Here is a 15,406-nt window from a genome sequence, read left to right as displayed (position 1 = left end):
CATAGATCTGCTCAGGCCTTGCAAAGCCAAGGTTGGGGCTTTCTTGAGTAATGGCCATAGCAATGAGGCAGAGTTTGGCTCCACTTTAGCTGTGGATTCCTGGGAGTTTTGGTTGTTGTTGTTTTGTTGTTGTTGTTGCTGTGTCAGGAGTGACTCCTGGTGTGAGAGAATTGGCCGTCTGCAAGGTCGTTGCCCAGGGGACACCTGGATGATTTGATGTTTTTATCATCCTTGTGGATGGCTTCTCTCATGTCCCTGCATGAGGAGCTGGAGCTGATAGAGGGAGCTCATCCGCCTCTCCCCAGATTTGAACCTGCGACCTGTCGGTCTTCAGTCCTGCTGGCACAGGGGTTTAACCCACTGCACCGCCGGGGACTCCGTTTTGGTTGGTGAGGCAATGGCACTCTTTGGCACATATAAATATGGGGATAAAGCCCACTGAGAGGGACTATAAAGTGTCAATTTGGAGGGCTCCCTGCAAAAACATCCGAAATGACCCCATTCTGGTACTTACTTACTTAGGCAATCCTTCCTTGTCTGAGTAAGATTGTCCTCCAAGTATGGTGTCTTGGGTACGTAGGTGATTGTAGAACTGTTCTGTCGCGCGCTGGGCCTGTAATAGCTGTACTTTTCTATAGGATGTATACTTTAAGCCAGGAGCGCCTCAAAGAGAGGTTCTCAGGGATTTTTCTGAAGTGATGGTCCTTAGAGTCTTTAATGATTCAACAAAGTCTTTATTGTGGAACAAACAACAAATCTTCAATGGTTCAAACAACACTTCAAGGCTTTCTTAGTCTAGTCCTCAATGGCCTGGTACCTGGCTTTAGTTAACTGAACCTTCTCTGTAGGAAAAACCCTTTTTAACCTCTCCCAGGCTGTTTACTATCTATACCTCATCAGTGTGGGTCCTACTACCGATTCCAAATGCGTCTGGGTATCAAGTAGACCTACCAGCCAAGGCTTGAAGATATTTCAGCTGGAATTCTGTGGATCTGTAGTGCTGTCCTCCCTCAGAGAATTCTTTGAAACTTCCAGGCTGTTTTTCCTCTGATTGCTGTGAGGCTGAGAGGCTGTGAGCTTTCAGCCAGAGCCTTGGGACCTTTTCCCTGGAATTTCTGTTTCCGTTTCCCCAGATGTTCTTTTTCCCTGGATAGTCTTGAGAAAAGAAGCTTTTCTACAGAACGAGCTGGTCTACGTCCTATAGTTTAGCTTTCTTGTGTAAGACTGACCAAAAACCCTTTTCTTGACCCGCATGTTCTCCCACAGTGAGAGCATTGGTTTCCAGGTGAAAGGCAGTCCCAGTCAGCGTTGGCTTGACACGCCTTTCTCTTGGCATGTTTCTCTCTTTCGCACTCCATTCGTGCCTCTTCAGATTCCACAGCAGTGCTGGTCACAGCTGACCTCCAGCTAGAGTGCTCAAGGGCCAGGGTTTCCCAATTTTTGGTGTCTATGCCACAGTTTTTAAGGTTGGCTTTGAGCTCATCTTTAAATCTCATTTCCTGACCTCCACCATTCAATTTTCCGTTCTTGAGTTGGGAGTAACTACTTTAGGAGATGGTGATCGGGCATTTGGACAACATGGACGGTCCATTGGAGTTGATGACGGAGGACTGTCGCTTCAGTGCTGATGGTCTTTGCTTCTTCTAGCATGCTGATATTTGTCCCGTTGTCTTCCCAAGAGATTTTTGGAGGCAATGCTGATGGAATCGTTCCAGGAGTTTATTTATTTGTATTGTCAAAGGCTTTCATGGCTGGAATCACTGGGTTGTTGTAGGTTTTTTCAGGCTATATGGCCATGGTCTAGAGGCATTCCCTCCCGACGTTTCACCTGCATCTATGGCAAGCATCCTCAGAGGTAGTGAGGTCTGTTGGAACTAGGAAAAAGGGTTTATAAATCTGTGGAATGACCAGAGTGGGACAAAGGACTCATGTCTGCTGGAGCTAGGTGTGAATGTTTCAACTAACCACCAAGTTTGCTCCAGGCACGGTCATACCATTATATGCTAATCAAGGTGGTCAATTGAAACATTCACAACAGGCATGTAGCCAGGGGGGGGGGGGGCTCGGGGGGCTTCAGCCCCCCCCGAAATTTTCATGGTGGTTCATGAAAAGGCCTTACTGGTGCATTATTTAAACTGTTATGTTTATTCATATCATGATCTGATCACCATACTCAATATATCCCATATGCATGGGGGTATTGGGGTAATGATACAAAAGGTTTGCTAGGCTAGACCCTCTTTCACTCAGATTCAGCCCCCCCCCCCGAAACTCGCCCCCCCCGAAACCCCCCCTGAAAGCCCCCCCCCCCCCCCCCCGAAACGAAATCCTGGCTACGGGCCTGATTCACAACTAGTTCCAGCAGACATGAGTCCTTTGTCCCACCCTGGTCATTCCACAGATATATAAACCCTTTTTCCTAGTTCCAACAGACCTCACTACCTCTGAGGATGCTTGCCATAGATTCAGGCGAAACTTCAGGAGAGAATGCCTCTAGACCATGGCCATATAGCCTGAAAAAACCTACAACAACCCAGTTTATTTATTAATTTATTTGGAACTTTTGTATCCCGTTTTTCTCTACCTCCTTGGAGGGACTCAGAACGGCTCACTACAAAATCGAATGCTTTACAATAATAATGACATAAAATAGCATACAATAAATAAGTTCTAAAATACACATAAAACAATTCATCACATTATAAACAACATTAAGTTCAGTTCAAAACGTTGTGGCCAAATAACTCGTAGTATCAAATCATCCATCAGTCTGCAAATGACTGACTCCAATGCCAGGATTTTAGCTGCTTCCTGAATGACAGGAGAGAGGGGGCCAGGGAGACAGTTCCATAGCAGGGGGCCACCACAGAGAAGGCCCTGTCCCTCGTCCCCACCAAATGCGACTGTGAAGAAGGTGGGACTGAGAGCAGGGTCTCTCAGGAAGATCTTAAAGTCCTTGATGGTTTATAGGGGAAGATACTTTCGGACAGGTAAACCGGGCCCGAGCCGTGTAGGGCCCAAGCTGTGCAGGAGTTGCATGTGACGTCTGTAGATAGTCCACGTTTTGCAGGCATATAGCAGAAATGAACCATTTTGGTACATACCAACGCTCTATACAAGAGTTGCAAATTATCCTCTAGAGCAGGCATGGGCAAACTTTGGCCCTCCAGGTGTTTTGGACTTCAACTCCCATAATTCCTAAAAGCCAGTAAAAAAAGGTAAAGGTAGTCCCCTGACATTAAGTCCAGTCATGTCTGACTCTGGGGTGTGGTGCTCATCTCCATTTCTAAGCCGAAGAGCCAGCGTTGTCCGTAGACACCTCCAAGGTCATGTGGCCGGCATGACTGCATGGAGCGCCGTTAAAAGCCAGTAGCTGTTAGGAATTGTGGGAGTTGAAGTCCAAAACACCTGGAGGGCCAGAGCCTGCTCTAGACTCCAGAGAGTGATCTTAGCTATGCATTGAGAATCCTTTCCCTGTTTTCACTCCAACTTTGTGTAGTTTGGAGGGTCTCTGACTCCATCCTTCTATCCTCTTTTGCCTTGGCTTAATGTTTCCAGAATTTCTAGAAATGCAGCAATTTCAGGAAGCCAGGAAGGGCGTTCTCCCCGTGAGAAATGAACCAAAACAGCGATAAATCACCTCGGTTCCGACAGTCCGCCTAATTCTCCCAGTAGCGGAAATTGGAGAGCTGGGTTTTGCATTGCTGAATTACATTTGAAGAGGGGAGGAGGGCAGGAGGGGGAGTCCAATTCCGTGCAAGACGGAGGTATTAAAGCTTCCAAGGAAAATATCCACCCGGGAGACGAAATGCGAAAGGTGGTTGTCGTGGGGCTTGCTGTGCTTTTGCTGTACTGGGCCTCATTTGTAATGCTGCTGTCTGCATGCTCACTGCAACACTGAGATTTTACTGCCAGAAAAGTCACCTATAAGCTCCATAGATGGAAAAACAAATAACCAGCCAGGCACCCATTCACACCATATCATTAATGCAGTATGGTTTCACTTGGGGTGCGTCTACACTGTTGAAATAATGTGGTTTGACACCACATGTCTCAATGCTATGAATCATAGAATCATAGAATCATAGAATCGAAGAGTTGGAAGAGACCTCATGGGCCATCCAGTCCAACCCCCTGCCAAGAAGCAGGAATATTGCATTCAAATCACCCCTGACAGATGGCCATCCAGCCTCTGCTTAAAAGCTTCCAAAGAAGGAGCCTCCACCACACTCCGGGGCAGAGAGTTCCACTGCTGAACGGCTCTCACAGTCAGGAAGTTCTTCCTAATGTTCAGATGGAATCTCCTCTCTTGTAGTTTGAAGCCATTATTCCATTGCGTCCTAGTCTCCAAGGAAGCAGAAAACAAGCTTGCTCCCTCCTCTCTGTGGCTTCCTCTCACATATTTATACATGGCTATCATATCTCCTCTCAGCCTTCTCTTCTTTAGGCTAAACATGCCCAGTTCCCTAAGCCGCTCCTCATAGGGCTTGTTCTCCAGACCCTTGATCATTTCCCAGGAGTCGTAGTTTAGGGAGGAAGGGGACTCAGCACTCTTTGTAGGGCTAGTATTTCAGATGAATCAATGAATTGCACTACAACTCCCATACTCTCTTATACAGTAGACCATGGTCCTCAACCTTCCTAATGCCACGACCCCTTAGTACTATTCCTCATATTGTGATGACCCCCCAACCAAGAGTTGGAAGAGACCTTATGGGCCATCCAGTCCAACCCCATTCTGCCAAGAAGCAGGAATATTGCATTCAAATCACCCCTGACAGATGGCCATCCAGCCTCTGCTTAAAAGCTTCCAAAGAAGGAGCCTCCACCACACTCCGGGGCAGAGAGTTCCACTGCTGAATGGCTCTCACAGTCAGGAAGTTCTTCCTAATGTTCAGATGGAATCTCCTCTCTTGTAGTTTGAAGCCATTGTTCCATTGCGTCCTAGTCTCCAAGGAAGCAGAAAACAAGCTTGCTCCCTCCTCCCTGTGGCTTCCTCTCACATATTTATACATGGCTATCATATCTCCTCTCAGCCTTCTCTTCTTCAGGCTAAACATGCCCAGTTCCCTAAGCCGCTCCTCATAGGGCTTGTTCTCCAGACCCTTGATCATTTCCCAGGAGTCGTAGTTTAGGGAGGAAGGGGACTCAGCACTCTTTGTAGGGCTAGTATTTCAGATGAATCAATTAATTGCACTACAACTCCCATACTCTCTTATAAAGTAGACCATGGTCCTCAACCTTCCTAATGCCACGACCCCTTAGTACTATTCCTCATATTGTGATGACCCCCCAACCAAGAGTTGGAAGAGACCTTATGGGCCATCCAGTCCAACCTCATTCTGCCAAGAAGCAGGAATATTGCATTCAAATCACCCCTGACAGATGGCCATCCAGCCTCTGCTTAAAAGCTTCCAAAGAAGGAGCCTCCACCACACTCCGGGGCAGAGAGTTCCACTGCTGAACGGCTCTCACAGTCAGGAAGTTCTTCCTAATATTCACCATAAAATTATTTTTTGTTGTAATTTTGCTACTGTTATGAATCGTAATGTAAATATTTGATATGCAGGAAGTATTTTCATTCACTGGACCAAATTTGGTACACCCAAATTTGTATAATTTCTGCAATGTAAATCGCCTGGAGGATCTCGGATGGAGGGCGATTAATAAGTAATTAAAGATGATGATGATGATGATGATGATGATGATGAATACTGGTAGGGTTGGGGAGGGTTGGGGAGGGGGGATTGATTTTGTCATTTGGGAGATGTAGTTGCTGGGATTTAGAGTTAACCTACAATCAAAGAGCATTTCAAACTCCACTAGCGATGCAATTGAACCAAACTTGGCACACAGAACTCCCATGACCAACCAAAAACACTGGAAGGGTTTTGTGGGTGTTGACCTTGAGTTTGGGAGTTGTAGTTCACCTACATCTAGAGAGCACTGTGGACTCAAGTAGTGATTGATCTGGATCATTCTGAACTCCACCAATGATGGAGTTGAACCAAACATGGCACACAGAATCCCCATGACCAACAGAAAACATAGTGGGGAAAACAGACCTTGACATTTGGGAGTTGTAGTTGCTGCGATTTACAGTTCACCTACAATCAAAGAGCATTCTGAACCCCACCAACGGGCCAAACTTCCTACACAGAACCCTCATGACCAACAGAAAATACTGTGCTTCCTGGTGGTCTTAGCAACCCCTCTGACGCTCCCCTCATGACCCCCTCAGGGTTGAGAAACGCTGCAGTAGACTCTCAGTTAATTGGCACCCTTGGAGACTGGCAGATAAGGAATCAATATAGTTTCTGGATGCTTGAGAGTTACTATTTTAAAAGGCCTAATACTATATCATAAACTCTATATTGACTTGATACGAACATTGAAACACAACAACAATATATATATGTGTGTGTGTGTGTGTGTGTGTGTGTGTGTGTACATTTTAATTTCCTGCCTCTCCTTATGGCACAAGGTGGCCATAATCATCATGATCATCAAACACATTCAATAAAAGCTTTTAAAAGTATTCTTTCGGTGATTTTTCCCCTGCTGGTTGCTTGAGAGTTCCAGCTAACCGAGAATCTACTGCAGTGTTTCTCAACCTGGGGGTCGGGACCCCTGGGAGGGTCACGAGGGGGTGTCAGAGGGGTCGTCAAAGGCCATCAGAAAACACAGTCTTTTCTGTTGGTCATAGGGGTTCTGTGTGGGAAGTTTGGTTCAATTCCATTGTTGGGGGAGTCCAGAATGCTCTTTGATTGTAGGTCAACTATAAATCCCAGCAACTATAACTCCCAAATGTCAAGGTCTATTTTCCCCAAACTCCACCAGTGTTCACATTTGTACATACTATTTCTGCCAAGTTTGGTCCAGATCCATCACTGCTTGAGTCCACAGTGCTCTCTGGATGTAGGTGAACTGAAACTCCAAAACTCAAGGTCAATGCCTACCAATCCCTTCCAGTATTTTCTGTTGGTCATGGGAATTCAGTGTGCTAAGTTTGGTTCAATTCCATCATTGGTGGAGTCCAGAATGCTCTTTGATTGTAAGTGAACTATAAATCCCACCACCTACAACTCCCAAATGACAAAATCAATCCCCCCACCAACCCCTCCAGTATTCAAATTTGGGCGTATTGGGTATTTGTGCCAAATTTGGTCCAGTGAATGAAAATACATCTTGTATATCAGATATTTACATGACGATTCATAACAATAGCAAAATTACAGTTCTGAAGTAGCAATGAAAATAATTTCATGGTTGGGGGTCACCACAACATGAGGAACTGTATCAAGGGGTCACGGCATTAGGAAGATTGAGAACCACTGATCTACTGTATCTGGGCATTGAAGTCTCAAATATCCCGAGAGCCAAAGGTTTCTCCATTCCTGTTTGACATTAATCCTGAGTAATTCCATTTTCTCCCGGCAAGAGTTTTCTACCTTGGAAGCCTGCGTTTGGTGACCTACCTCATCTCCATTTTGCAAACAGGTTGCCCACATTAGCTGCTTCCGAGCCATCCTCCCGACCCTGACATTTCAATATGATTCCGTTCCAATATTAACTCCGTTTGCCTTGACAAAAAGCAATGAAGGCTGCCCTGCTCGGTCTTGCTTCATAACAATGGCTGTAATAACTGGGGATCAGGTGTCAGAATATTACTCTGTATACATATATATAGAGATCTGCCCTCTAGTTGTTTTCTCCTGTGTTGTAAATCCAATTTGTGGAGTGAACGATGTGTAATAAAGTTATTTGCCCCCCCCCCCCTTAATTAGTTTGGGGTGAATTAGAGCTCAATGTAGTACTCTTGCTATCTTTGTCATAGTCTCTCCTCTCTTCTTGTCTTCTCTAAATGTAAATGATGGTTTTTCATAATGATATATCCTTTGCGTTGAGAACCAATAGGCTTGCAATAATAACAATAATGTGTAGTCAAAGGCTTTCTTGGCCAGAATCACTGGATTGCTGTGAGTTTTCCGGGTTGTATGACTGTGTCCCAGAAGCATTCTCTCCTGACGTTTCTATGGCAGGCATCCTCAGAGGTTGTGAGGTCTGTTGGAAACTAGGCAAGAGGGGTGTATATTGTCGGGATTTATATGTAATTAAATTTAAATGTAATTCTTGTGTAGCAAATATGGATGCCACTGAGAATGGGAATGCTGTGTTGAAATGTTTATGTTGAGGCTGTGATTAAGTGACCTTAAGGTAAGCTCTCGTCTGCTGAGAACTTCTAGGGAGTTGCCGCTTGGAGCAACAAAGATTAACAGCGGCAAAGTTCTGTTTTGACTTCCGGTTTTCCTGTCTCTTCCTGTGTGTTGCTCGCTGTAGATGGACGTATTTTTCTGTGCTTAGTAAACTGAGTTTTCTTTTGTAACCAAAGTCTCCAGAGTCCTTGATTTCAGAGCTGTGCCTGGTGGATCTGGCATTTTGCTTCTGTCAAGTTGCACCTTAATTTGACATATATTGGGTTGTTGTAAGTTTTCCGGGCTGTATGGCCATGTTCCAGAAGCATTCTCTCCTGACGTTTCGCCCACATTTCGCCGGCATCGTCAGAGGTTGTGAGGTCTGTTGGAAACTAGGCAAGTGGGGTTCATATATCTGTGAAGTGTTCAGAGTGGGACAAAGAAATCTTGTTTGGTGGAGGCAATTGGGAATGTTGCAAACCTTGATTAGCATCAAATGGCCTTGCAGTTTCAAAGCTTGGGTACTTTCTGCCTGGGGGAATCCTTAAAGAACGACACTCAGAAAACAGGGAAATTCCAGACAGGAAACAATCAGGGCCAGTCAACACCTCCCAAAAAGGATTCCCCCTTGCAGGAAGCAGCCAGGCTTTGAAGCTGCAAGGCCATTCAATGCTAATCCAGGTGGCCAATTGCAACATTCACACTTGCCTCCAAAAGACAAGAGTTCTTTCTTCCACTCTGGATTTTCCACAGATATATGACATAGGAATGGAACAATGGATGACGAATCTGGATCATGTTTTTTAGTGATGAGACGCTACTGAATGGTTGTTATAGTAATTGTGCACTAATTGTGTAATAAGTTAGGTTGTTAACTGTTTTTATATTGGAGCATTGAATTTTTGCTGTTCTTGTTTGTTGTGAACCACTGTGAGTCACCTCTGGGCTGAGAGTAAAGTAAATAAATAAATATATATATAAATCTGAAAAATGCGGTATAGAAATAAAGCAAATAAATAAATAAATAAACCTCACTTGCCTAGTTTCCAACAGACCCCCCCCCCCCCCAAGCCAAAGAGTCAACGTTGTCCGTAGACACCTTCAAGTTCATGTGGCCAGTAATTGAGTGCCGTTACGTTTCCACTGAAGTGGTACCAATTGAACTACTCACATTTATATGTTTTCGAACTGCTAGGTTGGCAGAAGCTGGGGCTAACAGTGGGAGCTCATCCCGTCCTGCAGATTCAAACTGCCAAGAGTTCTTTCTCCCACCCTGGACATTATTCCACAGATATATAAACCTTACTTGCCTAGTTTCTAACAGACCTCACAACCTCTGAGGATGACTGCCATAGAGGTGGGCAAAACGCCAGGAGAGAGTGCTTCTGGAACACAGCCATACAGCTCGGAAAACTCACAGCAACCCAATAATAATAATGTTAACCAGTATCCTTGGGGATTGGTAGATGCTGGATAAATGTCGTTTGCAGTTGCTATTAAAAATAGTCCTAAATAATAAAATACCCCCAAACTATAGCATACCATCAACTCTGTATTAGATATTAATATTAAAACACAGCCATTAAAAGAAAATGAAGACAAACAAAGACTGTGAGAGCCGTTCAGCAGTGGAACTCTCTGCCCCGGAGTGTGGTAGAGGCTCCTTCTTTGGAAGCTTTTAAACAGAGGCTGGATGGCCATCTGTCAGGGGTGATTTGAATGCAATATTCCTGCTTCTTGGCAGAATGGCGTTGGACTGGATGGCCCATGAGGTCTCGTCCAACTCTTCGATTCTATGATTCTATGAAAGACAATCTTAACTTGATGTCATAAAGTTTGTGATTTTATTTTAATTTTTATTTAAACTAGTAGCATATGCAAATATTATTTAACTCTCTGCCCTCTTTCTCTCTCTTTGGCATTTCTAAACAACCCTCTGAATCAATTCCTTTCATGCAAACCAAATGGCGATTGGAAAAAACGAGTTCTGGAGACATAGTCGGCCGAGTATAACCCGAACCCCATGTGTCCCGTTTCTGTTTATTATCTCATTATTATGGGATTTGGCCGTCTACAATTGGGAAGCGTGGCATCAAAAGGCCTTGAAAGCAATGGACATGCAGCTCGCCGTAGGAATAAAGACGTTGCCCTTTTCAGCCACACAATGCAGCGTCGGGCATGCGTCCAAAATACGTCTCCGAGCGGAGAAAGTGGCTTGTTCCGCTGTCCTTGCACCTGGCTTTTTGGCTTTCCAGAGTCTTGTTCCTCACACGTCCATAAAGCTCAATCATGGCCCTTCATTCTGGACATTTGGATAACCTATATGAGAGAGAGAGAGAGAAAGAGAAAGAGCTGGCTGCAAGAATATCAGGAGACTAATGATCTCCAAAGAGCCAAAGATCTGTGGCGTCTTAGAGATAAAGGATTTATTTCTAACCTTTCTGGCCTTGAAGAGAGGCTGCACCAACAGCCATTGCAAAATAGCTACTCCAAAGCTATCAATGGATTGGATAGTGTTGTTGTTCATTCGTTCAGTCATCTCCGACTCTTCGTGACCTCATGGACCAGCCCACGCCAGAGCTCCCTGTCAGTCGTCACCACCCCCAGCTCCTTCAAGGTCAGTCCAGTCCCTTCAAGGATGCCATCCATCCATCTTGCCCTTGGTCAGCCCCTCTTCCTTTTACCTTCCACTTTCCCCAGCATCATTCCCTTCTCCAGGCTTTGCTGTCTCCTCATGATGTGGCCAAAGGACTTCAACTTTGTCTCTAGTCTCCTTCCCTCCAATGAGCAGCCGGGCTTTATTTCCTGGAGGATGGACTGGTTGGATCTTCTCGCTGTCCAAGGCACTCTCAGAACTTTCCTCCAACACCACAGCTCAAAAGCATCGATCTTCCTTCGCTCAGCCTTCCCTAAGTTCCAGCTCTCACATCCGTAGGTGACTACAGGGAGTACCATGGCTTTGACTAGGCAATAGATCTTTGTTGCCAGTCTGATGTCTCTACTCTTCACTATTTTATCGAGATTGGACATTGCTCTCCTCCCAAGAAGGAAGCGTCTTCTGATTTCCTGGCCACAGTCTGCATCTGCAGTAATCTTTGCACCTAGAAATACAAACCCTGTCACGGCCTCCACATTTTCTCCCTCTATTTCCCAGTTGTCAATCATTCTTGTTGCCATAATCTTGTTTTTTTTTAATGTTTAGCTGCAACCCGGCTTTTGCGCTTTCTTCTTCCACCTTGATTAGAAGGTTCCTCAGCTCCTCCTCGCTTTCGGCCATCAGGGTGGTGTCATCTGCATATCTGAGGTTGTTAATGTTTCTTCCAGCAATTTTCACCCCAGCTTGGCATTCATCAAGCCCCGCACATCGCATGATGTGTTCTGCATACAAGTTAAAAAGGTTGGGTGAGAGGATGCAGCCTTGCCGTACGCCTTTCCCAATCTTGAACCCGTCTGTTGTTCCGTGGTCAGTTCTGACTGTTGCGACTTGGTCCTTGTACAGATTCCTCAGGAGAGAGGGAAGGGGGCTTGGGATGCCCATCCCACCAAGAACTTGCCACAATTTATTATGATCCACACAGTCAAAGGCTTTAGAATAGTCAATGAAGCAGAAGTAGATGTTTTTCTGGATAGTAGAGTCGGGAATAAACCAGGAATGAATTATTCTTATGCCGCTTTTATAATGGCTGCATCTAAATTGAATGCAGCTTGGTACCAGTTGCCCAAGGCTATGGAGCTCTAGGAGTTGTAGTTTGGTGAGGACCAGCACTCCTTAGCATTGTAAAGCTTGTTGTTGTTCATTCGTTCAGTCGTTTCCGACTTTTCGTGACTTCATGGACCAGTCCACGCCAAAGCTCCCTGTCGGTCGTCACCACCCCCAGCTCCTTCAAGGTAAATCCAGTCACTTCAAGGATACCATCCATCCATCTTGCCCTTGGTCGGCCCCTCTTCCTTTTTCCTTCCATTTCCCCCAGCATAATTGTCTTCTCTAAGCTACAGATCTCATAATTCCATAGCATGAGCCCTGGTACTTAATGGGGTGTCAAACTGTATCAACTCTAGAGTGTGTACATCAGTGTTTCTCAACCTTCCTAATGCTGCGACCCCTTAATACAGTTCCTCCTGTTGTGGTGAGGAACCGTAACATTATTTTTGTTGCTACTTCATAATGTCATTTTATGGAGCCCCCAGTGGCACAGTGGGTTAAACCCCTGGGTCGCCAGGATTGAAGACCGACAGGTCGCAGGTTCTAATCCGGGGATAGCGCGGATGAGCTCCCTCTGTCAGCTCCTCAATGTGGGGACATGAGGGAAGCCTCCCACAAGGATGGTAAAAAACATCAAAACATCTGGGTGTCCCCTGGGCAACGTTCTTGCAGACGGCCAATTCTCTCACACCAGAAGCGACTTGCAGTTTCTCAAGTTGCTCCTGACACGATCCAAAACCCACCCAAACTGTCATTTTGCTATTGATATGAATCATCATGTAAATATCTGATATGCAGGATGTGTTTTCATTCACTGGACCAATACCAGATATGCCCCAATTTGAGTACTGGTGGGGTTGGGGGAGGGATTGAGTTTGTCATTTGGGAGTTGTAGTTGCTGGGATTTATAATTAACCTGCAGTCAAAGAGCATTCTGAACTCCACCAACGATGGAATTGAACCAATCTTGGCACACAGAACTCCCATGACCAACAGAAAATACTGGGTTTGGTGGCATTGACCTTGAGTTTTGAAGTTGTAGTTCACCTGCATCCAGAGAGCACTGTAGACGAAAATAATGATGAATCTGGACCAAACTTGGCACTAATACTCAATATGCCCAAATATGAACACTGGTGGAGTTTGGCGAAAGTAGATCTTGATATTTGGGAGTTGTAGTTGCTGAGATCTGTAGTTCACCTACAATCAAAGAGCCCCTTGAACACCACCAATGATAGAATTGGGCTAAACTTCTCACACAGAACCCCCATGAGCAACAGAAAATACTGGAGGGATTTGGGAGAAATTGACAGTGATTTAGAGGAGATGTAGTTCACCTACCTCTGGAGAGCACCGTGAACCCAGGAGAAAAGTATGCTCATGCCTGTTCTAGAGTATTGATGCACACAAATAGATCCCTGCATCGATGAGAACCTTCATTTGGTGCAAAATTTGCAGACAGGGCTTGTGTTCACAAAACAGCCTTTTCTACCCCTGGAAACTACTCCTTTCTACGAAGACAATACTACTTTCTGCCCAAAGTAAAATGGTGAGAATGTTGTGCAATATGCATTTTGTGCTTGACATACAGTAGTCTTTGCAAACTTCAGGTTTTGAAAGCCTTTTCAGAGTCGGAAGAAAGTTCCTTCCATTTACTTGTTGCTTCTTGCAAAAACGAAAGGCATTCCTCCCAGTGATAAAAGCTTCCAATTTTGAACAATGTCCTTGTCAGATCAAACATTTGTCTTGATTTAGAATAACCAAAAAAGGGGGAAAGCAATTGGAATCTCCGGGAACCTTTAGGGCAAATTTGGATTCTTTTATCACCAGCTTTTGTGGGTTTCCATCGACTTCGTCTGATGCCTTGATGGAGTACAATATGCACGACACTCGACGTCCTGTTAAAATATCGTTAATAATTCCGAGTAATCTGGAAAATGACAAAAGCTCATGAATTCCGAATGTTAAGAGAGGCTCCTTCTGGAAGGAAGGGAAGCAGTCCATTGTGGGTTTACAAAAGATACGCGCAATCTAGTTCAACGGAGAACAATTTTCATTACGTTTGAAAAATGGGAAGCGAGAGTATGATATTGGAGGCTGTTGTATCTATATTTGCTGGGTGTTCTCTGTGGCGTAATGTAAAATAAACCTCGTGCAGTTCACGTTTGAGCAGCCCACATGCTGCCTTACCTGAGAAAGAAAATGTGCCAGGCAGGCCCGTAGCCAGGATTTTGTTTTGGGAGGGTCTGAGTTTGATTCGGGGGGGGGGGGGGGTTGAGTCTGAGTGAAAGAGGGTCTACCCTAGCAAACCTTTTGTATCATTACCCCAATACCCCCATACGTATGGGATATATTGAGCATGGTGATCAGATCATGATATGAATGAACATAACAGTTTAAGTAATGTACCAGTAAGGCCTTCTCGCGGACCACCCTGAGAATTTCGGGGGGCTGAAGCTTCTCAAGCCCCCCCCCCCTTCCCGGCTACATGCCTGGTGCCAGGCAAATGAACAATGAAGAACAGGTAGTTTGCTCTTTGTAAATCAGAACAACATACTTACAGTCATGTGATCAGTTGCATCGACTCACATAATGTCCTTTCATGAGAGATTAGCTGTAGTGTGGCTGTGGCCAACCTTCCCTCCCTCCCTCTTTCTCTTCTTTCTTTCTTTCTTTCTCTCCTTCCTTCCTTCCCTCCCTCCCTCCCTCCCTCCCTCCCTCCCTCCCTCCCTCCCTCCTTCCTTCCTTCCTTCCTTCCTTCCTTCTTTTTCTCTCCTTCCTTCCTTCCTTCCTTCCTTCCTTCCTTTCTCTCCTTCCTTCCTTCCTTCCTTCCTTCCTTCCTTCCTTCCTCTCCCTCCTTCCTTTCTTTCTCTCCTTCAATTCTTTCTCTCCTTCTTTCCTTCCTTCCTTTTCCTCTCCTTCCTTCCTTTCTCTCCTTCCTTCCTTCTTTCCTTCCTTCCTTCCTTTCTCTCCTTCCTTCCTTTTTTCTCCTTCCTTTCTTTCTCTCCTTCCTTCCTTCCTTCCTTCCTTCCTTCCTTCCTTCCTTTCTCTCCTTCCTTTCTTTCTCTCCTTTCTTCCTTTCTCTCCTTCCTTCCTTCCTTCCTTCCTTCCTTTTTTCTCCTTCCTTCCTTCCTTTCTTTCTTTCTCTCCTTCCTTCCTTCCTTCCTTCCTTCCTTCCTTTCTTTCTCTCCTTCCTTCCTTCCTTCCTTCCTTCCTTCCTTCCTTCCTTTCTTTCTTTCTCTCCTTCCTTCCTTTCTCTCCTTTCTTCCTTTCTCTCCTTCCTTCCTTCCTTCCTTCCTTCCTTCCTTCTTCACTTCTTCCCTTCCATCCCCCCACCTGTACTTTCTCTTCTTCTTTCTCCCCTTTCTTCCTTCTCTACCTATTCTTGGACTGCAACTCCCAGCAGTCCTCCTGATCCATCTGTCTACCTACCTACCTATCTCTATCTAATCTATCTATCTGGAAGATTGCTGGGACTTGCAGTCCAGGAATAGAAAATTAGAAATAT

General features: G+C 45.2%; 1 protein-coding gene across 2 annotated transcripts in view; it reads left to right on the top strand.

Annotated features, from left to right (window-relative positions):
- LOC137095350 (protein ELFN1-like) overlaps positions 1-15,406 on the top strand; it is a 314,403-nt gene that overhangs the window by 60,164 nt on the left and 238,833 nt on the right. The window lies entirely within an intron of this gene.

This window comes from Anolis sagrei, chromosome Y, assembly GCF_037176765.1.
Source record: "Anolis sagrei isolate rAnoSag1 chromosome Y, rAnoSag1.mat, whole genome shotgun sequence".
NCBI lineage: Eukaryota > Metazoa > Chordata > Lepidosauria > Squamata > Dactyloidae > Anolis > Anolis sagrei.
This window is presented reverse-complemented; position numbering and strand designations above follow the sequence as displayed.